This window comes from Carya illinoinensis, chromosome 14 (genome assembly GCF_018687715.1).
Source record: "Carya illinoinensis cultivar Pawnee chromosome 14, C.illinoinensisPawnee_v1, whole genome shotgun sequence".
NCBI classification, from domain to species: domain Eukaryota; kingdom Viridiplantae; phylum Streptophyta; class Magnoliopsida; order Fagales; family Juglandaceae; genus Carya; species Carya illinoinensis.
In genome coordinates, this window is record NC_056765.1 from 7,960,511 (window position 1) to 7,986,767 (window position 26,257).

The 26,257-nt window shown below is 36.8% G+C and overlaps 3 non-coding genes across 3 annotated transcripts; all 3 read right to left on the reverse strand.

Annotated features, from left to right (window-relative positions):
* Positions 1-104, reverse strand: LOC122295233. Its single transcript, XR_006237896.1, has one exon. It is a non-coding gene; the product is annotated as a small nucleolar RNA R71 (small nucleolar RNA).
* An 8,798-nt stretch (positions 105-8,902) lies between these two features.
* LOC122295234 lies at positions 8,903-9,006 on the reverse strand. Its single transcript, XR_006237897.1, has one exon. It is a non-coding gene; the product is annotated as a small nucleolar RNA R71 (small nucleolar RNA).
* Positions 9,007-17,814: 8,808 nt separating this feature from the next.
* Positions 17,815-17,918, reverse strand: LOC122295235. Its single transcript, XR_006237898.1, has one exon. It is a non-coding gene; the product is annotated as a small nucleolar RNA R71 (small nucleolar RNA).
* Between the last annotated feature and the right edge of the window lie 8,339 nt (positions 17,919-26,257).

Here is a 26,257-nt window from a genome sequence, read left to right on the forward strand (position 1 = left end):
CTTCGCAGAAATATTATGAATTTTTCTCAAAAGGAAAATGAAACATTTTTTCAGTGTTGGGAACGTTTTAAAGAATTGTTGCTAACTTGCCCACATCATGGCTATGAAACTTGGCGCACCATTAGTTTCTTCTATGAAGGTTTAACATCTCAAATGCGTCAGTTTGTAGAAATGATGTGTAATGGTGATTTTCTAAATAAAGATCCTGATGACGCTTGGGACTATTTTGACCAGTTAGCTGAAAATGCCCAATCTTGGGATAACACAGATTGTTCTGATCGGTCAAATAAGCCGAAACTCAGTGCCATGTCTCAAGAAGGTATGTATGTTCTTAAAGGAAATGATGATGTGAATGCTAGGATAGCAAGTCTGACAAGAAAAGTTGAAGCCATGGAACTTAGGAAGGTAAATCCGGTTAAGGCCAGTGAAAAAGAAGAAGAAAATTGTGGCATTTGTGAGATTAGTGGACACCTAACTCAGGATTGTCCAACAATCCCTGCTTTTAAAGAGGTGTTGCACGAACAAGCAAATGTCATGAATTCTTATCGGAGACCATTTTCTTCCCCATATTCGGAAACATATAATCCTGGATGGAGAAATCATCCCAATTTTAGTTGGAGGAATGAGTCAAATATAAATCAAAATCCTCAAGGGCCATCTTCTTCTACTCCTTATGTGCCTCCACATAAGAAAACCCTTGAGGAGACATTACAGACTTTTATGCAGGGGCAAGCCAATATCAACACTCAGACAATGCAGGCCATTACTGAGATGAGAAGTTCTATCAGCTACTTGACCTCTGCATGACATGCTCAAGAAAAGGATAAGTTTCCTGCTCAACCTCAACCAAATCCAAAAGGTAAATTTGAGGTAAGAAATTCAAATCCCTCTGATTCAAAATTTGAACATGCCAAGTCCATCACCACTCTACGCAGTGGAAAAATAATTGATAAGAGTATTTCAACAACGAAAGTTGATGAGACCAACAACTCTTTAAATTCCAAGAGTGATGGTGAACTTGAGAAGGTTGAATTAGATGTGCCTGTGAAAGCCCCAATACCTACACCATTTCCCCAAAGATTGCAACATTCTCACAAGTTGGTTCAAAATGCGGATATTCTTGAAATTTTTAAACAAGTAAAAATCAACATTCCTTTGTTAGATGCAATCAAACAGATTCCTTCGTATGCTAAATTTTTAAAAGATTTGTGCACAGTAAAGCGTACGATGAAGGTGCAGAAGAAGGCTTTTCTCACTGAGCAGGTAAGCGCCATCCTCCAGAACAATTCTCCACCAAAGTACAAAGACCCGGGTTGTCCAACAATTTCCTGCGTGATTGGAAATTTTAAAATTGAAAAAGCTTTACTTGACCTCAGAGCTAGTGTTAACCTCCTACCCTACTCGGTATATGAGCAGTTGGGTCTTGGTGAGCTTAAACCCACCAAGGTAGCACTCCAACTTGCTGACCGTTCAATTAAAATACCGAGAGGGATAGTTGAGGATGTGCTAGTTCAAGTAGGAAAATTTTATTTTCCAGTGGATTTCATTGTTTTGGACACGGAACCTGTATTTGATGTTTGCACTCAAATTCCTATAATTTTGGGAAGGCCATTTCTTGCGACCTCAAATGCTTTAATAAATTGTAGGAGTGGTGTGATGGTAATTTCTTTTGGCAACATGACTTTGGAGTTGAATATTTTCAATATTTGCAAACAACCTGGTGATGATGATGATGTGCAGGAAGTGAATCTGATCCAAACTCTTGTTCAAAATAAATTTGATTTGTCAAGTTTCTCTGACCCTCTTGAGGCTTGTTTGGTTCATGGTATAAACTTTGATGATGATTCTGTGCTTGCATCTATGAATTTTTTGCTAGAATCTACTCCTATAATGGACATTGATAAATGGAGAACACGTTTTGAGGAATTACCACCTCATGATGTCGTGTCTCTCTCCTCAAGTGTGCAAACACCAAAACTCGACTTGAAACCTCTACCTGCTGATCTCAAATATGCATTTTTAGGCCAAGCAGAGACATTACCAGTGGTCATTTCATCAAGACTGGATGAAATTCAGGAGAAAAAATTAATTGGTGTTCTCATTGAACACAAAGAGGCAATAGGATGGACCATAGCTGATTTCAAAGGTATCAGTCCTTTGATTTGTACCCACAGGATTTATCTAGAGGACAATTCTAAACCCTCTAGAGAAATACAGCGTAGACTAAACCCCAACATGAAAGAAGTTGTCAAAGCAGAGGTGTTAAAACTTCTGGATGTAGGGATCATTTACCCTATTTCTGACAATAAATGGGTTAGTCCCACGCAGGTGGTACCCAAGAAATTTGGTGTGACTGTAGTTAAGAATGCTAACAATGAATTGATCCCAACTAGAGTTACTACTGGTTGGCGTATGTGCATTGATTACAGAAAACTGAATTCTGTCACCAGAAAGGATCATTTTCCCCTACCATTCATGGATCAAATCATTGAACGTGTAGCGGGCCATAAGTTCTATTGCTTCCTTGATGGTTATTCTGGATATAACCAAATTGAGATTGCTCCTGAAGACCAAGAAAAGACCACTTTTACATGTCCATTTGGTACCTTTGCATATCGAAGGATGCCATTCGGACTTTGTAATGCTCCTGCTACATTTCAACGATGCATGATGAGCATATTCAGTGACATGGTAGAGCGTTTCGTTGAAATATTCATGGATGATTTTTCTATTTTTGGTGATTCATTTGATGAATGTTTGACTCATTTGGAAAAAGTGCTGATTAGATGCAAAGAAAAGAATTTGATTTTAAACTGGGAGAAGTGTCATTTTATGGTCACTCAAGGGATTGTTCTTGGTCACATTGTTTCTTCTCAAGGTTTTGAAGTGGACAAGGCCAAAATTGAATTAATTTCTAAATTGCCCATCCCAAAGAACATCAGGGATATCAGATCTTTTCTAGGTCATGCAGGTTTTTACAGGAGGTTCATTAAAGGCTTCAGCACAATTTCTAGACCTTTGTGCAATTTATTGTCAAAGGAAAATTCTTTTGTGTGGACTGATGATTGTGAGTTAGCTTTTACAAAGCTAAAAGGTATGTTGATTTCAGCCCCAATTATGCAATTACCTGATTGGAATTTACCATTTGAGATTATGTGTGATGCTAGTGATTATGCTGTTAGAGCTGTGTTGGGCCAACGTAGGGACAAAAAGCCTTGTGTTATTTATTATGCAAGTAGAACTTTAAACAGTGCTCAAATGAATTATTCAACAACTGAAAAAGAGTTACTTGCAGTAATTTTTGCACTTGACAAATTTCGCTCTTATTTGATTGGATCTCAAATTGTTATCTTTACTGATCATGCTGCGTTAAAGTACCTTTTAGTGAAAAAAGATGCAAAGCCCAGGTTACTTAGATGGATCCTTTTGTTGCAAGAATTTGATTTGATAATCAAAGATAAAAAAAGAGTTGAGAATGTTGTTGCTGATCATCTGTCTAGACTTGTTCTTTCAGATTCCGTAGAGACAGTTCCTATTAAAGACACATTTCCAGATGAGCAACTCTTTGGTATATCTCAAGTGCCATGGTATGCTGACATTGCTAATTTTCTTGCTACAGGTGAAATTCCTCACATTTGGACTCAACAAGATAAGAGGAAATTTTTTGTGGAGGTAAGAAAATTCTTTTGGGATGATCATATCTATTTAAATATTGCCCAGATCAGATAATTAGACGATGTGTTCCCAATAACGAATTTCAAAGTGTGATATCTTTTTGTCACTCTGGAGCATGTGGTGGCCACTTTTCTGGAAAGAAAACTGCTTTTAAAATTTTGCAATGTGGCTTCTATTGGCCTACCATTTTCAAAGACACCCATGAATTTTGTAAAACTAGTGAGCGCTGTCAAAAATTGGGAGGGATTACCAGCCGGAATATGATGCCATTAAATCCAATGTTGGTTGTTGAAATATTTGATTGTTGGGGCATTGATTTCATGGGACCCTTCCCAGTTTCTTTTGGCAATCTCTACATTTTGGTAGCTGTGGATTATGTGTCCAAATGGATTGAGGCTATTCCATGCAAAAACAATGACCACAAAGTGGTACTGAAATTTCTGAAAGAAAATATTTTATCAAGGTTTGGAACACCTCGAGCCATTATCAGTGATGGGGGTAAGCATTTTTGTAATAAGCCTTTCGAGGCCTTAATGCGAAAATATGGTATTATCCATAAGGTTGCTACCCCTTATCATCCACAGACAAGTGGCCAAGTTGAGGTATCTAATCGGGAGATCAAAAATTTTTTGGAAAAGACGGTTAACCCAAGCTGCAAAGATTGGTCTTTACGACTAACCGACGCACTTTGGGCATACCGTACTGCTTTTAAAACCCTGATTGGTATGTCCCCATATCGACTCATTTTTGGAAAGGCATGTCACTTACCTGTGGAATTGGAACACAAAGCTTATTGGGCAATCAAGAAATTTAATTTTGATTTGGATAAAGCTTGCTCTCTTCGTAAGTTTCAGCTTAATGAGTTAGAGGAAATCAGGAATGAAGCTTGCGAAAATTCTCGTATTGCCAAGGAGAGAATGAAAATTTTTCATGACAAAAATATTTTTCGAAAATCTTTTGAGCCTTCACAAAAAGTTTTGTTGTATAATTCAAGGCTCCATTTGTTTCCTGGCAAACTTCGATCCCGATGGATTAGTCCCTTTGTTGTAAAAACTGTTTATCCTTTTGGGGCCATTGAGATAGAAAATTCAGAGAATGGTAATGTTTTTAAGGTTAATAGACAAAGGTTGAAACCATTTTTGGATGATTTTACTCCAGAGGTTGAGTCCACTACTCTGGAGGATCCTGCGTATCAGAATTAATTTCTGATTCCTCATTGTATATACCGTATGTGTTTGTTTTGTTTTTCCTTTTTTTGTTTTCTTTTGTGTTTTTAACTTTGACAGAAATCTACTCCTTGTGTGCACTCGAGTATCTCAGGTGAATTCTTTTCTCTCTGTTTAATCATTTTCGTCTCAATATATGTTCTGCAGTGTTTATCTTGCTCCAATTCATGTCTGTATAGCATACATCATCGAATATTCAATTGCTGAACATTGAGGACAATGTCACATTTAGTTGGGGGAGGGTTTTCGGTTAAAATTGTGTTAAAATTCTCTTAAAAATGTGTTAAAAAAATAATAAATAAAAAAAAAGACTTGTTGAGGTCATGAAACATGTGGAATGTAGTGCAAATATGAGTATATGTCAAAAGAGGGACTTATCCATTTTATTTAGTTGTTAAACCAAGGGAAAGATGTTAAAAGTTTTGCTAAAACACACACAACACTTACCAGGAAGGCCTAGAAAGACTACATTGAGTCATTGTTGGTTGATTTACACTTCAATTGTTTGAGACTCTAATGAACCATATCCTAATGGCTTAGGAAGAAATCTGAAATGAATTAAATGAGAAAAAGGGACAAGCCAGGGATCCAAAAAAATAAAAAATAAAAATAAAAAAATAAAAAAAAAATCCTTTAGGTAGACTAGTGGTAAGGGCTGACTTGTGAAAGTGTGGGTAGGCGCACATTCATAGGTCCGATTCCCCCACTAGGAAATCTAAAAACATAAAAAAAAAAACAAAAATTATGTTTGTGTAGTGGAAAAGGCTGCCTATTACCGGGGTCCTTACAAAAAAAAAAAAGGTGCCTTTCAAAGTGTAATAGCGTGAAAGCCGCCACTACAATGGTTTTGAATTAGAGTAAGACCATGTGGTTTTCTCAGATTGGTTGTTGTGATTGAAATTGTTAATGTCTCTTGGTTGTCGATCTTGGAATTCTAACCCCATTCCCATGCACTTGAAAGAAAGCAAGCTTTGTTACATGTAATTCCCTTGGTTGATTATCTAAGTTGTGTATAAATCTCTTAGTTGATACAAAATTCATATTAATCTATCTCCAGTGTTCTTAAACTCAACAAGTCTATTTCATAGCATGTGATTTTTTTTTTGGATTTTCTGAAATTGTAGTTGGTAATCTCACCTTTGCATGAATTCATTCGCTTTGTTTGCTAGAGTCTAGCAATAAGCTAGTTGGGGGGTGTGATGAAACGCTAAAATTGCATGATTAAGTTACTTAAGCGAACAAATTGTTTAATAAAAATGATTTAAGTACTTAATTATGCAATAGATCACATTACTTGATTCAATTGATAAATTCTAGTATTTTGGTGCTTAAAAAGATTTATAATGCAATTGTTTCACATGAAACAAGACAAGCACCTCACATGCATGCAACACAAACTCACACATGCTAAAAGCAAACAAACTCACTCGGACATCACATGCACACAGCTGGACCCACAACAGCACTCAAACAAATCGGTACACATGCAGAACAGAAAGCAGAAAATTCAACCATGCAGCACATCACATGGACAACAACTCACACTTGCAGCAGCACATGTACAGCAGCAGAAAAATCCTTCAAAGCAGCAGACAATCACGCTGGAAAAGAATCACATGCCAACAACATACTATTCGGACCAAGATGCAGAAAAACAGATGCAGAAAACAGATGCAGAAAACGTGGACCTACAAACCAGCACATGCACATGCAGAACAGAAAAAAACAGACAGCACACCAATGCAGAAAAGCCGGACAGCAGTTTGGAAGAAAAGCAAGGGGGCAAGCAGCTGTTTTTCTTGACTTTTATCTTTCATTTTTCTGCTTGCTTTCGGTTTGGCAGCAAGAGCTGGAGAGTTTGATGTGTGAAGAAAGTGAGGTGCCGTGATTAAAGGGGAGTGAAGAGTGGGAATTCGGTGGTGATTGATGGAATAAATTATTGTGATTGGAGGAGTGGACGACTATCAGCAGCTATATATATATATATGATGCTGGACGTGTAGAGGGAGGGGGAATCGGTGGAAGAGAGATAGAGAGACATTGAGGTGGAAGTAGGTGTGAGGATGTGAGGGAAATTGAAGAGATCGGTGCAGAAGTGTCGGCCAGAATTTTATTTGTTTTCTAGCTCTATTCTTGTATGTGCAACGTGTGAGTGGAAGAAGAGATGTGTGGGGTCGGTCTGAAGTAGAGAGGAGATGTTGTGCTGAAAGTGAAAGAAAGCAGTCGGTCAGTGCATGATTATAGTGAGGGTGAGAAGAGATGTGTGGGGTCGGTTTGAGTAGAGAAGGAAAGTGCCGATTGGTTTAAGAGTTGTGAAAGGAAAGAAAGCAGTCGGTTGCTTTTCCAGGGGAGTAGACGGGCGGAAGCTCTCTTTCCAGCTCTCTCGTTTGGACTTCTCTCATTTTATTTTTTTTTGGTTGCTTTTCGTTCTTAGCATTTTTTTTTTCCAGAACTTAGTTGGCTGGTTTTCATTTTTACTTGTTTTTTTTTTGTTTAGTTTCTTTAGGACGGACAGGACTGAATCTCCCTCTAAGTTTTCATTCTTTTATTTTTCTTAGTGGCTTCTTCGTTCTCTTTGTTTCCAGACCTGGAGAACTTGGGTCGGCTGGTTTGGATTTTACTCTATCTTATTTCACGTTTTACGTTTTTACGGTATTCAATTTTTACTTCTTGATTGGTTGGCAGCTGGATTATTTTAGTTTTATTATGAAAATATTCATTTGATTTCCGTGGCTCATTTCATGAGTATGGTTGGCTAAATTTTCATACTAAGGTTAGAGGTGAAGTTTAATGATTTACATATTGTTTCCGAATCCACGTAAAATCTATTTTGCGAGCTTGATTGATTGAAAGATTTTATTTGGATAATTTGATTATCTATATACTCGTCTTGATTCATTGTGATTTCCGAATACAGTGAATGCTTGAGGAATCCCTATGGTATTCAAATAGATTTGTAAATGTTTTAATCATCAATCGTTCACGCTCAATCATAAGCGTCTGTTTTTCTCGATCTTAAATGCTAAATCTACCAATTAAACAGAATCATTATTCTAGTTTAATTGAGGTAAATTGATAGGAAACAATATCATAAATTATTAGACAGATCCTCGAAACCTTAGTCTTTTTCCATTCATTTTATCATTTTAGTTTGATTCATTTTATCAATCTTCATTTGATTGCACGTTTCTTTTCGTAATTTTGTTTCATTGTCTGAATTTATTTTCTTTATCACAAAAGTCAATCCCTGTGGATTCGATCCTGTAAGATACTACAACACCTGTATACTTGCAGGTAAAACTGCACGAGATTCTTGATTCATTAATTCGAGTCAAAGTTTAGTCGCAACAAGTTTTTGGCGCCGTTGCCGGGGATTGCAACGTGTGATAATTTTTTTTGTGATAATTTTTTTTACTTTATTGCTTGTTTTGCATTTTATTTTTTCTATGATCAATCCTCTATGATGAATGATCTCGTGGCAACGTGATCAAACGGGTAGATTGAGAAGAGAGGAAATCATTTTAAGTGAATTGGTTGATACTTTGTCAGGTGATTCTAAAAATTCTCAATCTAATACCATGGCTGACAATGGTAGTGTTCATGACGAACTAGAAAATGAAAAGGCACAAAATAATCTGCAAATGAGAACTTTGCGTGAATATTTGCAGCCTACAAGGACAAGTACTCCATCTTGTATGATTTTTCCTACGAATATGGGAAATTTTGATTTAAAACCGGGAGTAATCCAATTACTTCCCAAGTTTCATGGCTTGGATTCAGAAAGTCCTTATTTGCATCTAAAAGAATTTGAAGAAGTTTGTGCAACTTTACAAAACCAAACTATCAATGATGATGTTGTTAGATTAAAGTTGTTTCCATTCTCTTTGAAAGAAAAAGCTAAGAATTGGTTGAACTCCTTGAGACCAAGATCTATTGGCACATGGCAAGAAATGCAAAGAGAATTTCTAAAAAAGTTTTTTCCTACTCATAGGACCAACACTCTTCGCAGAAATATTATGAATTTTTCTCAAAAGGAAAATGAAACATTTTTTCAGTGTTGGGAACGTTTTAAAGAATTGTTGCTAACTTGCCCACATCATGGCTATGAAACTTGGCGCACCATTAGTTTCTTCTATGAAGGTTTAACATCTCAAATGCGTCAGTTTGTAGAAATGATGTGTAATGGTGATTTTCTAAATAAAGATCCTGATGACGCTTGGGACTATTTTGACCAGTTAGCTGAAAATGCCCAATCTTGGGATAACACAGATTGTTCTGATCGGTCAAATAAGCCGAAACTCAGTGCCATGTCTCAAGAAGGTATGTATGTTCTTAAAGGAAATGATGATGTGAATGCTAGGATAGCAAGTCTGACAAGAAAAGTTGAAGCCATGGAACTTAGGAAGGTAAATCCGGTTAAGGCCAGTGAAAAAGAAGAAGAAAATTGTGGCATTTGTGAGATTAGTGGACACCTAACTCAGGATTGTCCAACAATCCCTGCTTTTAAAGAGGTGTTGCACGAACAAGCAAATGTCATGAATTCTTATCGGAGACCATTTTCTTCCCCATATTCGGAAACATATAATCCTGGATGGAGAAATCATCCCAATTTTAGTTGGAGGAATGAGTCAAATATAAATCAAAATCCTCAAGGGCCATCTTCTTCTACTCCTTATGTGCCTCCACATAAGAAAACCCTTGAGGAGACATTACAGACTTTTATGCAGGGGCAAGCCAATATCAACACTCAGACAATGCAGGCCATTACTGAGATGAGAAGTTCTATCAGCTACTTGACCTCTGCATGACATGCTCAAGAAAAGGATAAGTTTCCTGCTCAACCTCAACCAAATCCAAAAGGTAAATTTGAGGTAAGAAATTCAAATCCCTCTGATTCAAAATTTGAACATGCCAAGTCCATCACCACTCTACGCAGTGGAAAAATAATTGATAAGAGTATTTCAACAACGAAAGTTGATGAGACCAACAACTCTTTAAATTCCAAGAGTGATGGTGAACTTGAGAAGGTTGAATTAGATGTGCCTGTGAAAGCCCCAATACCTACACCATTTCCCCAAAGATTGCAACATTCTCACAAGTTGGTTCAAAATGCGGATATTCTTGAAATTTTTAAACAAGTAAAAATCAACATTCCTTTGTTAGATGCAATCAAACAGATTCCTTCGTATGCTAAATTTTTAAAAGATTTGTGCACAGTAAAGCGTACGATGAAGGTGCAGAAGAAGGCTTTTCTCACTGAGCAGGTAAGCGCCATCCTCCAGAACAATTCTCCACCAAAGTACAAAGACCCGGGTTGTCCAACAATTTCCTGCGTGATTGGAAATTTTAAAATTGAAAAAGCTTTACTTGACCTCAGAGCTAGTGTTAACCTCCTACCCTACTCGGTATATGAGCAGTTGGGTCTTGGTGAGCTTAAACCCACCAAGGTAGCACTCCAACTTGCTGACCGTTCAATTAAAATACCGAGAGGGATAGTTGAGGATGTGCTAGTTCAAGTAGGAAAATTTTATTTTCCAGTGGATTTCATTGTTTTGGACACGGAACCTGTATTTGATGTTTGCACTCAAATTCCTATAATTTTGGGAAGGCCATTTCTTGCGACCTCAAATGCTTTAATAAATTGTAGGAGTGGTGTGATGGTAATTTCTTTTGGCAACATGACTTTGGAGTTGAATATTTTCAATATTTGCAAACAACCTGGTGATGATGATGATGTGCAGGAAGTGAATCTGATCCAAACTCTTGTTCAAAATAAATTTGATTTGTCAAGTTTCTCTGACCCTCTTGAGGCTTGTTTGGTTCATGGTATAAACTTTGATGATGATTCTGTGCTTGCATCTATGAATTTTTTGCTAGAATCTACTCCTATAATGGACATTGATAAATGGAGAACACGTTTTGAGGAATTACCACCTCATGATGTCGTGTCTCTCTCCTCAAGTGTGCAAACACCAAAACTCGACTTGAAACCTCTACCTGCTGATCTCAAATATGCATTTTTAGGCCAAGCAGAGACATTACCAGTGGTCATTTCATCAAGACTGGATGAAATTCAGGAGAAAAAATTAATTGGTGTTCTCATTGAACACAAAGAGGCAATAGGATGGACCATAGCTGATTTCAAAGGTATCAGTCCTTTGATTTGTACCCACAGGATTTATCTAGAGGACAATTCTAAACCCTCTAGAGAAATACAGCGTAGACTAAACCCCAACATGAAAGAAGTTGTCAAAGCAGAGGTGTTAAAACTTCTGGATGTAGGGATCATTTACCCTATTTCTGACAATAAATGGGTTAGTCCCACGCAGGTGGTACCCAAGAAATTTGGTGTGACTGTAGTTAAGAATGCTAACAATGAATTGATCCCAACTAGAGTTACTACTGGTTGGCGTATGTGCATTGATTACAGAAAACTGAATTCTGTCACCAGAAAGGATCATTTTCCCCTACCATTCATGGATCAAATCATTGAACGTGTAGCGGGCCATAAGTTCTATTGCTTCCTTGATGGTTATTCTGGATATAACCAAATTGAGATTGCTCCTGAAGACCAAGAAAAGACCACTTTTACATGTCCATTTGGTACCTTTGCATATCGAAGGATGCCATTCGGACTTTGTAATGCTCCTGCTACATTTCAACGATGCATGATGAGCATATTCAGTGACATGGTAGAGCGTTTCGTTGAAATATTCATGGATGATTTTTCTATTTTTGGTGATTCATTTGATGAATGTTTGACTCATTTGGAAAAAGTGCTGATTAGATGCAAAGAAAAGAATTTGATTTTAAACTGGGAGAAGTGTCATTTTATGGTCACTCAAGGGATTGTTCTTGGTCACATTGTTTCTTCTCAAGGTTTTGAAGTGGACAAGGCCAAAATTGAATTAATTTCTAAATTGCCCATCCCAAAGAACATCAGGGATATCAGATCTTTTCTAGGTCATGCAGGTTTTTACAGGAGGTTCATTAAAGGCTTCAGCACAATTTCTAGACCTTTGTGCAATTTATTGTCAAAGGAAAATTCTTTTGTGTGGACTGATGATTGTGAGTTAGCTTTTACAAAGCTAAAAGGTATGTTGATTTCAGCCCCAATTATGCAATTACCTGATTGGAATTTACCATTTGAGATTATGTGTGATGCTAGTGATTATGCTGTTAGAGCTGTGTTGGGCCAACGTAGGGACAAAAAGCCTTGTGTTATTTATTATGCAAGTAGAACTTTAAACAGTGCTCAAATGAATTATTCAACAACTGAAAAAGAGTTACTTGCAGTAATTTTTGCACTTGACAAATTTCGCTCTTATTTGATTGGATCTCAAATTGTTATCTTTACTGATCATGCTGCGTTAAAGTACCTTTTAGTGAAAAAAGATGCAAAGCCCAGGTTACTTAGATGGATCCTTTTGTTGCAAGAATTTGATTTGATAATCAAAGATAAAAAAAGAGTTGAGAATGTTGTTGCTGATCATCTGTCTAGACTTGTTCTTTCAGATTCCGTAGAGACAGTTCCTATTAAAGACACATTTCCAGATGAGCAACTCTTTGGTATATCTCAAGTGCCATGGTATGCTGACATTGCTAATTTTCTTGCTACAGGTGAAATTCCTCACATTTGGACTCAACAAGATAAGAGGAAATTTTTTGTGGAGGTAAGAAAATTCTTTTGGGATGATCATATCTATTTAAATATTGCCCAGATCAGATAATTAGACGATGTGTTCCCAATAACGAATTTCAAAGTGTGATATCTTTTTGTCACTCTGGAGCATGTGGTGGCCACTTTTCTGGAAAGAAAACTGCTTTTAAAATTTTGCAATGTGGCTTCTATTGGCCTACCATTTTCAAAGACACCCATGAATTTTGTAAAACTAGTGAGCGCTGTCAAAAATTGGGAGGGATTACCAGCCGGAATATGATGCCATTAAATCCAATGTTGGTTGTTGAAATATTTGATTGTTGGGGCATTGATTTCATGGGACCCTTCCCAGTTTCTTTTGGCAATCTCTACATTTTGGTAGCTGTGGATTATGTGTCCAAATGGATTGAGGCTATTCCATGCAAAAACAATGACCACAAAGTGGTACTGAAATTTCTGAAAGAAAATATTTTATCAAGGTTTGGAACACCTCGAGCCATTATCAGTGATGGGGGTAAGCATTTTTATAATAAGCCTTTCGAGGCCTTAATGCGAAAATATGGTATTATCCATAAGGTTGCTACCCCTTATCATCCACAGACAAGTGGCCAAGTTGAGGTATCTAATCGGGAGATCAAAAATTTTTTGGAAAAGACGGTTAACCCAAGCTGCAAAGATTGGTCTTTACGACTAACCGACGCACTTTGGGCATACCGTACTGCTTTTAAAATCCTGATTGGTATGTCCCCATATCGACTCATTTTTGGAAAGGCATGTCACTTACCTGTGGAATTGGAACACAAAGCTTATTGGGCAATCAAGAAATTTAATTTTGATTTGGATAAAGCTTGCTCTCTTCGTAAGTTTCAGCTTAATGAGTTAGAGGAAATCAGGAATGAAGCTTGCGAAAATTCTTTTATTGCCTAGGAGAGAATGAAAATTTTTCATGACAAAAATATTTTTCGAAAATCTTTTGAGCCTTCACAAAAAGTTTTGTTGTATAATTCAAGGCTCCATTTGTTTCCTGGCAAACTTCGATCCCGATGGATTAGTCCCTTTGTTGTAAAAACTGTTTATCCTTTTGGGGCCATTGAGATAGAAAATTCAGAGAATGGTAATGTTTTTAAGGTTAATAGACAAAGGTTGAAACCATTTTTGGATGATTTTACTCCAGAGGTTGAGTCCACTACTCTGGAGGATCCTGCGTATCAGAATTAATTTCTGATTCCTCATTGTATATACCGTATGTGTTTGTTTTGTTTTTCCTTTTTTTGTTTTCTTTTGTGTTTTTAACTTTGACAGAAATCTACTCCTTGTGTGCACTCGAGTATCTCAGGTGAATTCTTTTCTCTCTATTTAATCATTTTCGTCTCAATATATGTTCTGCAGTGTTTATCTTGCTCCAATTCATGTCTGTATAGCATACATCATCGAATATTCAATTGCTGAACATTGAGGACAATGTCACATTTAGTTGGGGGAGGGTTTTCGGTTAAAATTGTGTTAAAATTCTCTTAAAAATGTGTTAAAAAAAATAATAAATAAAAAAAAAAGATTTGTTGAGGTCATGAAAGATGTGGAATGTAGTGCAAATATGAGTATATGTCAAAAGAGGGACTTATCCATTTTATTTAGTTGTTAAACCAAGGGAAAGATGTTAAAAGTTTTGCTAAAACACACACAACACTTACCAGGAAGGCCTAGAAAGACTACATTGAGTCATTGTTGGTTGATTTACACTTCAATTGTTTGAGACTCTAATGAACCATATCCTAATGGCTTATGAAGAAATCTGAAATGAATTAAATGAGAAAAAGGGACAAGCCAGGGATCCAAAAAAATAAAAAATAAAATAAAAAAATAAAAAAAAAAATCCTTTAGGTAGACTAGTGGTAAGGGCTGACTTGTGAAAGTGTGGGTAGGCGCACATTCATAGGTCCGATTCCCCCACTAGGAAATCTAAAAACATAAAAAAAAAACAAAAATTATGTTTGTGTAGTGGAAAAGGCTGCCTATTACCGGGGTCCTTACAAAAAAAAAATAGGTGCCTTTCAAAGTGTAATAGCGTGAAAGCCGCCACTACAATGGTTTTGAATTAGAGTAAGACCATGTGGTTTTCTCAGATTGGTTGTTGTGATTGAAATTGTTAATGTCTCTTGGTTGTCGATCTTGGAATTCTAACCCCATTCCCATGCACTTGAAAGAAAGCAAGCTTTGTTACATGTAATTCCCTTGGTTGATTATCTAAGTTGTGTATAAATCTCTTAGTTGATACAAAATTCATATTAATCTATCTCCAGTGTTCTTAAACTCAACAAGTCTATTTCATAGCATGTGATTTTTTTTTTGGATTTTCTGAAATTGTAGTTGGTAATCTCACCTTTGCATGAATTCATTCGCTTTGTTTGCTAGAGTCTAGCAATAAGCTAGTTGGGGGGTGTGATGAAACGCTAAAATTGCATGATTAAGTTACTTAAGCGAACAAATTGTTTAATAAAAATGATTTAAGTACTTAATTATGCAATAGATCACATTACTTGATTCAATTGATAAATTCTAGTATTTTGGTGCTTAAAAAGATTTATAATGCAATTGTTTCACATGAAACAAGACAAGCACCTCACATGCATGCAACACAAACTCACACATGCTAAAAGCAAACAAACTCACTCGGACATCACATGCACACAGCTGGACCCACAACAGCACTCAAACAAATCGGTACACATGCAGAACAGAAAGCAGAAAATTCAACCATGCAGCACATCACATGGACAACAACTCACACTTGCAGCAGCACATGTACAGCAGCAGAAAAATCCTTCAAAGCAGCAGACAATCACGCTGGAAAAGAATCACATGCCAACAACAGACTATTCGGACCAAGATGCAGAAAAACAGATGCAGAAAACAGATGCAGAAAACGTGGACCTACAAACCAGCACATGCACATGCAGAACAGAAAAAAACAGACAGCACACCAATGCAGAAAAGCCGGACAGCAGTTTGGAAGAAAAGCAAGGGGGCAAGCAGCTGTTTTTCTTGACTTTTATCTTTCATTTTTCTGCTTGCTTTCGGTTTGGCAGCAAGAGCTGGAGAGTTTGATGTGTGAAGAAAGTGAGGTGCCGTGATTAAAGGGGAGTGAAGAGTGGGAATTCGGTGGTGATTGATGGAATAAATTATTGTGATTGGAGGAGTGGACGACTATCAGCAGCTATATATATATATATATATATATATGATGCTGGACGTGTAGAGGGAGGGGGAATCGGTGGAAGAGAGATAGAGAGACATTGAGGTGGAAGTAGGTGTGAGGATGTGAGGGAAATTGAAGAGATCGGTGCAGAAGTGTCGGCCAGAATTTTATTTGTTTTCTAGCTCTATTCTTGTATGTGCAACGTGTGAGTGGAAGAAGAGATGTGTGGGGTCGGTCTGAAGTAGAGAGGAGATGTTGTGCTGAAAGTGAAAGAAAGCAGTCGGTCAGTGCATGATTATAGTGAGGGTGAGAAGAGATGTGTGGGGTCGGTTTGAGTAGAGAAGGAAAGTGCCGATTGGTTTAAGAGTTGTGAAAGGAAAGAAAGCAGTCGGTTGCTTTTCCAGGGGAGTAGACGGGCGGAAGCTCTCTTTCCAGCTCTCTCGTTTGGACTCCTCTCATTTTATTTTTTTTTGGTTGCTTTTCGTTCTTAGCATTTTTTTTTTCCAGAACTTAGTTGGCTGGTTTTCATTTTTACTTGTTTTTTTTTGTTTAGTTTCTTTAGGACGGACAGGACTGAATCTCCCTCTAAGTTTTCATTCTTTTATTTTTCTTAGTGGCTTCTTCGTTCTCTTTGTTTCCAGACCTGGAGAACTTGGGTCGGCTGGTTTGGATTTTACTCTATCTTATTTCACGTTTTACGTTTTTACGGTATTCAATTTTTACTTCTTGATTGGTTGGCAGCTGGATTATTTTAGTTTTATTATGAAAATATTCATTTGATTTCCGTGGCTCATTTCATGAGTATGGTTGGCTAAATTTTCATACTAAGGTTAGAGGTGAAGTTTAATGATTTACATATTGTTTCCGAATCCACGTAAAATCTATTTTGCGAGCTTGATTGATTGAAAGATTTTATTTGGATAATTTGATTATCTATATACTCGTCTTGATTCATTGTGATTTCCGAATACAGTGAATGCTTGAGGAATCCCTATGGTATTCAAATAGATTTGTAAATGTTTTAATCATCAATCGTTCACGCTCAATCATAAGCGTCTGTTTTTCTCGATCTTAAATGCTAAATCTACCAATTAAACAGAATCATTATTCTAGTTTAATTGAGGTAAATTGATAGGAAACAATATCATAAATTATTAGACAGATCCTCGAAACCTTAGTCTTTTTCCATTCATTTTATCATTTTAGTTTGATTCATTTTATCAATCTTCATTTGATTGCACGTTTCTTTTCGTAATTTTGTTTCATTGTCTGAATTTATTTTCTTTATCACAAAAGTCAATCCCTGTGGATTCGATCCTGTAAGATACTACAACACCTGTATACTTGCAGGTAAAACTGCACGAGATTGTTGATTCATTAATTCGAGTCAAAGTTTAGTCGCAACAAGTTTTTGGCGCCGTTGCCGGGGATTGCAACGTGTGATAATTTTTTTTGTGATAATTTTTTTTACTTTATTGCTTGTTTTGCATTTTATTTTTTCTATGATCAATCCTCTATGATGAATGATCTCGTGGCAACGTGATCAAACGGGTAGATTGAGAAGAGAGGAAATCATTTTAAGTGAATTGGTTGATACTTTGTCAGGTGATTCTAAAAATTCTCAATCTAATACCATGGCTGACAATGGTAGTGTTCATGACGAACTAGAAAATGAAAAGGCACAAAATAATCTGCAAATGAGAACTTTGCGTGAATATTTGCAGCCTACAAGGACAAGTACTCCATCTTGTATGATTTTTCCTACGAATATGGGAAATTTTGATTTAAAACCGGGAGTAATCCAATTACTTCCCAAGTTTCATGGCTTGGATTCAGAAAGTCCTTATTTGCATCTAAAAGAATTTGAAGAAGTTTGTGCACCTTTACGAAACCAAACTATCAATGATGATGTTGTTAGATTAAAGTTGTTTCCATTCTCTTTGAAAGAAAAAGCTAAGAATTGGTTGAACTCCTTGAGACCAAGATCTATTGGCACATGGCAAGAAATGCAAAGAGAATTTCTAAAAAAGTTTTTTCCTACTCATAGGACCAACACTCTTCGCAGAAATATTATGAATTTTTCTCAAAAGGAAAATGAAACATTTTTTCAGTGTTGGGAACGTTTTAAAGAATTGTTGCTAACTTGCCCACATCATGGCTATGAAACTTGGCGCACCATTAGTTTCTTCTATGAAGGTTTAACATCTCAAATGCGTCAGTTTGTAGAAATGATGTGTAATGGTGATTTTCTAAATAAAGATCCTGATGACGCTTGGGACTATTTTGACCAGTTAGCTGAAAATGCCCAATCTTGGGATAACACAGATTGTTCTGATCGGTCAAATAAGCCGAAACTCAGTGCCATGTCTCAAGAAGGTATGTATGTTCTTAAAGGAAATGATGATGTGAATGCTAGGATAGCAAGTCTGACAAGAAAAGTTGAAGCCATGGAACTTAGGAAGGTAAATCCGGTTAAGGCCAGTGAAAAAGAAGAAGAAAATTGTGGCATTTGTGAGATTAGTGGACACCTAACTCAGGATTGTCCAACAATCCCTGCTTTTAAAGAGGTGTTGCACGAACAAGCAAATGTCATGAATTCTTATCGGAGACCATTTTCTTCCCCATATTCGGAAACATATAATCCTGGATGGAGAAATCATCCCAATTTTAGTTGGAGGAATGAGTCAAATATAAATCAAAATCCTCAAGGGCCATCTTCTTCTACTCCTTATGTGCCTCCACATAAGAAAACCCTTGAGGAGACATTACAGACTTTTATGCAGGGGCAAGCCAATATCAACACTCAGACAATGCAGGCCATTACTGAGATGAGAAGTTCTATCAGCTACTTGACCTCTGCATGACATGCTCAAGAAAAGGATAAGTTTCCTGCTCAACCTCAACCAAATCCAAAAGGTAAATTTGAGGTAAGAAATTCAAATCCCTCTGATTCAAAATTTGAACATGCCAAGTCCATCACCACTCTACGCAGTGGAAAAATAATTGATAAGAGTATTTCAACAACGAAAGTTGATGAGACCAACAACTCTTTAAATTCCAAGAGTGATGGTGAACTTGAGAAGGTTGAATTAGATGTGCCTGTGAAAGCCCCAATACCTACACCATTTCCCCAAAGATTGCAACATTCTCACAAGTTGGTTCAAAATGCGGATATTCTTGAAATTTTTAAACAAGTAAAAATCAACATTCCTTTGTTAGATGCAATCAAACAGATTCCTTCGTATGCTAAATTTTTAAAAGATTTGTGCACAGTAAAGCGTACGATGAAGGTGCAGAAGAAGGCTTTTCTCACTGAGCAGGTAAGCGCCATCCTCCAGAACAATTCTCCACCAAAGTACAAAGACCCGGGTTGTCCAACAATTTCCTGCGTGATTGGAAATTTTAAAATTGAAAAAGCTTTACTTGACCTCAGAGCTAGTGTTAACCTCCTACCCTACTCGGTATATGAGCAGTTGGGTCTTGGTGAGCTTAAACCCACCAAGGTAGCACTCCAACTTGCTGACCGTTCAATTAAAATACCGAGAGGGATAGTTGAGGATGTGCTAGTTCAAGTAGGAAAATTTTATTTTCCAGTGGATTTCATTGTTTTGGACACGGAACCTGTATTTGATGTTTGCACTCAAATTCCTATAATTTTGGGAAGGCCATTTCTTGCGACCTCAAATGCTTTAATAAATTGTAGGAGTGGTGTGATGGTAATTTCTTTTGGCAACATGACTTTGGAGTTGAATATTTTCAATATTTGCAAACAACCTGGTGATGATGATGATGTGCAGGAAGTGAATCTGATCCAAACTCTTGTTCAAAATAAATTTGATTTGTCAAGTTTCTCTGACCCTCTTGAGGCTTGTTTGGTTCATGGTATAAACTTTGATGATGATTCTGTGCTTGCATCTATGAATTTTTTGCTAGAATCTACTCCTATAATGGACATTGATAAATGGAGAACACGTTTTGAGGAATTACCACCTCATGATGTCGTGTCTCTCTCCTCAAGTGTGCAAACACCAAAACTCGACTTGAAACCTCTACCTGCTGATCTCAAATATGCATTTTTAGGCCAAGCAGAGACATTACCAGTGGTCATTTCATCAAGACTGGATGAAATTCAGGAGAAAAAATTAATTGGTGTTCTCATTGAACACAAAGAGGCAATAGGATGGACCATAGCTGATTTCAAAGGTATCAGTCCTTTGATTTGTACCCACAGGATTTATCTAGAGGACAATTCTAAACCCTCTAGAGAAATACAGCGTAGACTAAACCCCAACATGAAAGAAGTTGTCAAAGCAGAGGTGTTAAAACTTCTGGATGTAGGGATCATTTACCCTATTTCTGACAATAAATGGGTTAGTCCCACGCAGGTGGTACCCAAGAAATTTGGTGTGACTGTAGTTAAGAATGCTAACAATGAATTGATCCCAACTAGAGTTACTACTGGTTGGCGTATGTGCATTGATTACAGAAAACTGAATTCTGTCACCAGAAAGGATCATTTTCCCCTACCATTCATGGATCAAATCATTGAACGTGTAGCGGGCCATAAGTTCTATTGCTTCCTTGATGGTTATTCTGGATATAACCAAATTGAGATTGCTCCTGAAGACCAAGAAAAGACCACTTTTACATGTCCATTTGGTACCTTTGCATATCGAAGGATGCCATTCGGACTTTGTAATGCTCCTGCTACATTTCAACGATGCATGATGAGCATATTCAGTGACATGGTAGAGCGTTTCGTTGAAATATTCATGGATGATTTTTCTATTTTTGGTGATTCATTTGATGAATGTTTGACTCATTTGGAAAAAGTGCTGATTAGATGCAAAGAAAAGAATTTGATTTTAAACTGGGAGAAGTGTCATTTTATGGTCACTCAAGGGATTGTTCTTGGTCACATTGTTTCTTCTCAAGGTTTTGAAGTGGACAAGGCCAAAATTGAATTAATTTCTAAATTGCCCATCCCAAAGAACATCAGGGATATCAGATCTTTTCTAGGTCATGCAGGTTTTTACAGGAGGTTCATTAAAGGCTTCAGCACAATTTCTAGACCTTTGTGCAATTTATTGTCAAAGGAAAATTCTTTTGTGTGGACTGATGATTGTGAGTTAGCTTTTACAAAGCTAAAAGGTATGTTGATTTCAGCCCCAATTATGCAATTACCTGATTGGAATTTACCATTTGAGATTATGTGTGATGCTAGTGATTATGCTGTTAGAGCTGTGTTGGGCCAACGTAGGGACAAAAAGCCTTGTGTTATTTATTATGCAAGTAGAACTTTAAACAGTGCTCAAATGAATTATTCAACAACTGAAAAAGAGTTACTTGCAGTAATTTTTGCACTTGACAAATTTCGCTCTTATTTGATTGGATCTCAAATTGTTATCTTTACTGATCATGCTGCGTTAAAGTACCTTTTAGTGAAAAAAGATGCAAAGCCCAGGTTACTTAGATGGATCCTTTTGTTGCAAGAATTTGATTTGATAATCAAAGATAAAAAAAGAGTTGAGAATGTTGTTGCTGATCATCTGTCTAGACTTGTTCTTTCAGATTCCGTAGAGACAGTTCCTATTAAAGACACATTTCCAGATGAGCAACTCTTTGGTATATCTCAAGTGCCATGGTATGCTGACATTGCTAATTTTCTTGCTACAGGTGAAATTCCTCACATTTGGACTCAACAAGATAAGAGGAAATTTTTTGTGGAGGTAAGAAAATTCTTTTGGGATGATCATATCTATTTAAATATTGCCCAGATCAGATAATTAGACGATGTGTTCCCAATAACGAATTTCAAAGTGTGATATCTTTTTGTCACTCTGGAGCATGTGGTGGCCACTTTTCTGGAAAGAAAACTGCTTTTAAAATTTTGCAATGTGGCTTCTATTGGCCTACCATTTTCAAAGACACCCATGAATTTTGTAAAACTAGTGAGCGCTGTCAAAAATTGGGAGGGATTACCAGCCGGAATATGATGCCATTAAATCCAATGTTGGTTGTTGAAATATTTGATTGTTGGGGCATTGATTTCATGGGACCCTTCCCAGTTTCTTTTGGCAATCTCTACATTTTGGTAGCTGTGGATTATGTGTCCAAATGGATTGAGGCTATTCCATGCAAAAACAATGACCACAAAGTGGTACTGAAATTTCTGAAAGAAAATATTTTATCAAGGTTTGGAACACCTCGAGCCATTATCAGTGATGGGGGTAAGCATTTTTGTAATAAGCCTTTCGAGGCCTTAATGCGAAAATATGGTATTATCCATAAGGTTGCTACCCCTTATCATCCACAGACAAGTGGCCAAGTTGAGGTATCTAATCGGGAGATCAAAAATTTTTTGGAAAAGACGGTTAACCCAAGCTGCAAAGATTGGTCTTTACGACTAACCGACGCACTTTGGGCATACCGTACTGCTTTTAAAACCCTGATTGGTATGTCCCCATATCGACTCATTTTTGGAAAGGCATGTCACTTACCTGTGGAATTGGAACACAAAGCTTATTGGGCAATCAAGAAATTTAATTTTGATTTGGATAAAGCTTGCTCTCTTCGTAAGTTTCAGCTTAATGAGTTAGAGGAAATCAGGAATGAAGCTTGCGAAAATTCTCGTATTGCCAAGGAGAGAATGAAAATTTTTCATGACAAAAATATTTTTCGAAAATCTTTTGAGCCTTCACAAAAAGTTTTGTTGTATAATTCAAGGCTCCATTTGTTTCCTGGCAAACTTCGATCCCGATGGATTAGTCCCTTTGTTGTAAAAACTGTTTATCCTTTTGGGGCCATTGAGATAGAAAATTCAGAGAATGGTAATGTTTTTAAGGTTAATAGACAAAGGTTGAAACCATTTTTGGATGATTTTACTCCAGAGGTTGAGTCCACTACTCTGGAGGATCCTGCGTATCAGAATTAATTTCTGATTCCTCATTGTATATACCGTATGTGTTTGTTTTGTTTTTCCTTTTTTTGTTTTCTTTTGTGTTTTTAACTTTGACAGAAATCTACTCCTTGTGTGCACTCGAGTATCTCAGGTGAATTCTTTTCTCTCTGTTTAATCATTTTCGTCTCAATATATGTTCTGCAGTGTTTATCTTGCTCCAATTCATGTCTGTATAGCATACATCATCGAATATTCAATTGCTGAACATTGAGGACAATGTCACATTTAGTTGGGGGAGGGTTTTCGGTTAAAATTGTGTTAAAATTCTCTTAAAAATGTGTTAAAAAAATAATAAATAAAAAAAAAGACTTGTTGAGGTCATGAAACATGTGGAATGTAGTGCAAATATGAGTATATGTCAAAAGAGGGACTTATCCATTTTATTTAGTTGTTAAACCAAGGGAAAGATGTTAAAAGTTTTGCTAAAACACACACAACACTTACCAGGAAGGCCTAGAAAGACTACATTGAGTCATTGTTGGTTGATTTACACTTCAATTGTTTGAGACTCTAATGAACCATATCCTAATGGCTTAGGAAGAAATCTGAAATGAATTAAATGAGAAAAAGGGACAAGCCAGGGATCCAAAAAAATAAAAAATAAAAATAAAAAAATAAAAAAAAAATCCTTTAGGTAGACTAGTGGTAAGGGCTGACTTGTGAAAGTGTGGGTAGGCGCACATTCATAGGTCCGATTCCCCCACTAGGAAATCTAAAAACATAAAAAAAAAAACAAAAATTATGTTTGTGTAGTGGAAAAGGCTGCCTATTACCGGGGTCCTTACAAAAAAAAAAAAGGTGCCTTTCAAAGTGTAATAGCGTGAAAGCCGCCACTACAATGGTTTTGAATTAGAGTAAGACCATGTGGTTTTCTCAGATTGGTTGTTGTGATTGAAATTGTTAATGTCTCTTGGTTGTCGATCTTGGAATTCTAACCCCATTCCCATGCACTTGAAAGAAAGCAAGCTTTGTTACATGTAATTCCCTTGGTTGATTATCTAAGTTGTGTATAAATCTCTTAGTTGATACAAAATTCATATTAATCTATCTCCAGTGTTCTTAAACTCAACAAGTCTATTTCATAGCATGTGATTTTTTTTTTGGATTTTCTGAAATTGTAGTTGGTAATCTCACCTTTGCATGAATTCATTCGCTTTGTTTGCTAGAGTCTAGCAATAAGCTAGTTGGGGGGTGTGATGAAACGCTAAAATTGCATGATTAAGTTACTTAAGCGAACAAATTGTTTAATAAAAATGATTTAAGTACTTAATTATGCAATAGATCACATTACTTGATTCAATTGATAAATTCTAGTATTTTGGTGCTTAAAAAGATTTATAATGCAATTGTTTCACATGAAACAAGACAAGCACCTCACATGCATGCAACACAAACTCACACATGCTAAAAGCAAACAAACTCACTCGGACATCACATGCACACAGCTGGACCCACAACAGCACTCAAACAAATCGGTACACATGCAGAACAGAAAGCAGAAAATTCAACCATGCAGCACATCACATGGACAACAACTCACACTTGCAGCAGCACATGTACAGCAGCAGAAAAATCCTTCAAAGCAGCAGACAATCACGCTGGAAAAGAATCACATGCCAACAACATACTATTCGGACCAAGATGCAGAAAAACAGATGCAGAAAACAGATGCAGAAAACGTGGACCTACAAACCAGCACATGCACATGCAGAACAGAAAAAAACAGACAGCACACCAATGCAGAAAAGCCGGACAGCAGTTTGGAAGAAAAGCAAGGGGGCAAGCAGCTGTTTTTCTTGACTTTTATCTTTCATTTTTCTGCTTGCTTTCGGTTTGGCAGCAAGAGCTGGAGAGTTTGATGTGTGAAGAAAGTGAGGTGCTGTGATTAAAGGGGAGTGAAGAGTGGGAATTCGGTGGTGATTGATGGAATAAATTATTGTGATTGGAGGAGTGGACGACTATCAGCAGCTATATATATATATATGATGCTGGACGTGTAGAGGGAGGGGGAATCGGTGGAAGAGAGATAGAGAGACATTGAGGTGGAAGTAGGTGTGAGGATGTGAGGGAAATTGAAGAGATCGGTGCAGAAGTGTCGGCCAGAATTTTATTTGTTTTCTAGCTCTATTCTTGTATGTGCAACGTGTGAGTGGAAGAAGAGATGTGTGGGGTCGGTCTGAAGTAGAGAGGAGATGTTGTGCTGAAAGTGAAAGAAAGCAGTCGGTCAGTGCATGATTATAGTGAGGGTGAGAAGAGATGTGTGGGGTCGGTTTGAGTAGAGAAGGAAAGTGCCGATTGGTTTAAGAGTTGTGAAAGGAAAGAAAGCAGTCGGTTGCTTTTCCAGGGGAGTAGACGGGCGGAAGCTCTCTTTCCAGCTCTCTCGTTTGGACTTCTCTCATTTTATTTTTTTTTGGTTGCTTTTCGTTCTTAGCATTTTTTTTTTCCAGAACTTAGTTGGCTGGTTTTCATTTTTACTTGTTTTTTTTTTGTTTAGTTTCTTTAGGACGGACAGGACTGAATCTCCCTCTAAGTTTTCATTCTTTTATTTTTCTTAGTGGCTTCTTCGTTCTCTTTGTTTCCAGACCTGGAGAACTTGGGTCGGCTGGTTTGGATTTTACTCTATCTTATTTCACGTTTTACGTTTTTACGGTATTCAATTTTTACTTCTTGATTGGTTGGCAGCTGGATTATTTTAGTTTTATTATGAAAATATTCATTTGATTTCCGTGGCTCATTTCATGAGTATGGTTGGCTAAATTTTCATACTAAGGTTAGAGGTGAAGTTTAATGATTTACATATTGTTTCCGAATCCACGTAAAATCTATTTTGCGAGCTTGATTGATTGAAAGATTTTATTTGGATAATTTGATTATCTATATACTCGTCTTGATTCATTGTGATTTCCGAATACAGTGAATGCTTGAGGAATCCCTATGGTATTCAAATAGATTTGTAAATGTTTTAATCATCAATCGTTCACGCTCAATCATAAGCGTCTGTTTTTCTCGATCTTAAATGCTAAATCTACCAATTAAACAGAATCATTATTCTAGTTTAATTGAGGTAAATTGATAGGAAACAATATCATAAATTATTAGACAGATCCTCGAAACCTTAGTCTTTTTCCATTCATTTTATCATTTTAGTTTGATTCATTTTATCAATCTTCATTTGATTGCACGTTTCTTTTCGTAATTTTGTTTCATTGTCTGAATTTATTTTCTTTATCACAAAAGTCAATCCCTGTGGATTCGATCCTGTAAGATACTACAACACCTGTATACTTGCAGGTAAAACTGCACGAGATTCTTGATTCATTAATTCGAGTCAAAGTTTAGTCGCAACAAGTTTTTGGCGCCGTTGCCGGGGATTGCAACGTGTGATAATTTTTTTTGTGATAATTTTTTTTACTTTATTGCTTGTTTTGCATTTTATTTTTTCTATGATCAATCCTCTATGATGAATGATCTCGTGGCAACGTGATCAAACGGGTAGATTGAGAAGAGAGGAAATCATTTTAAGTGAATTGGTTGATACT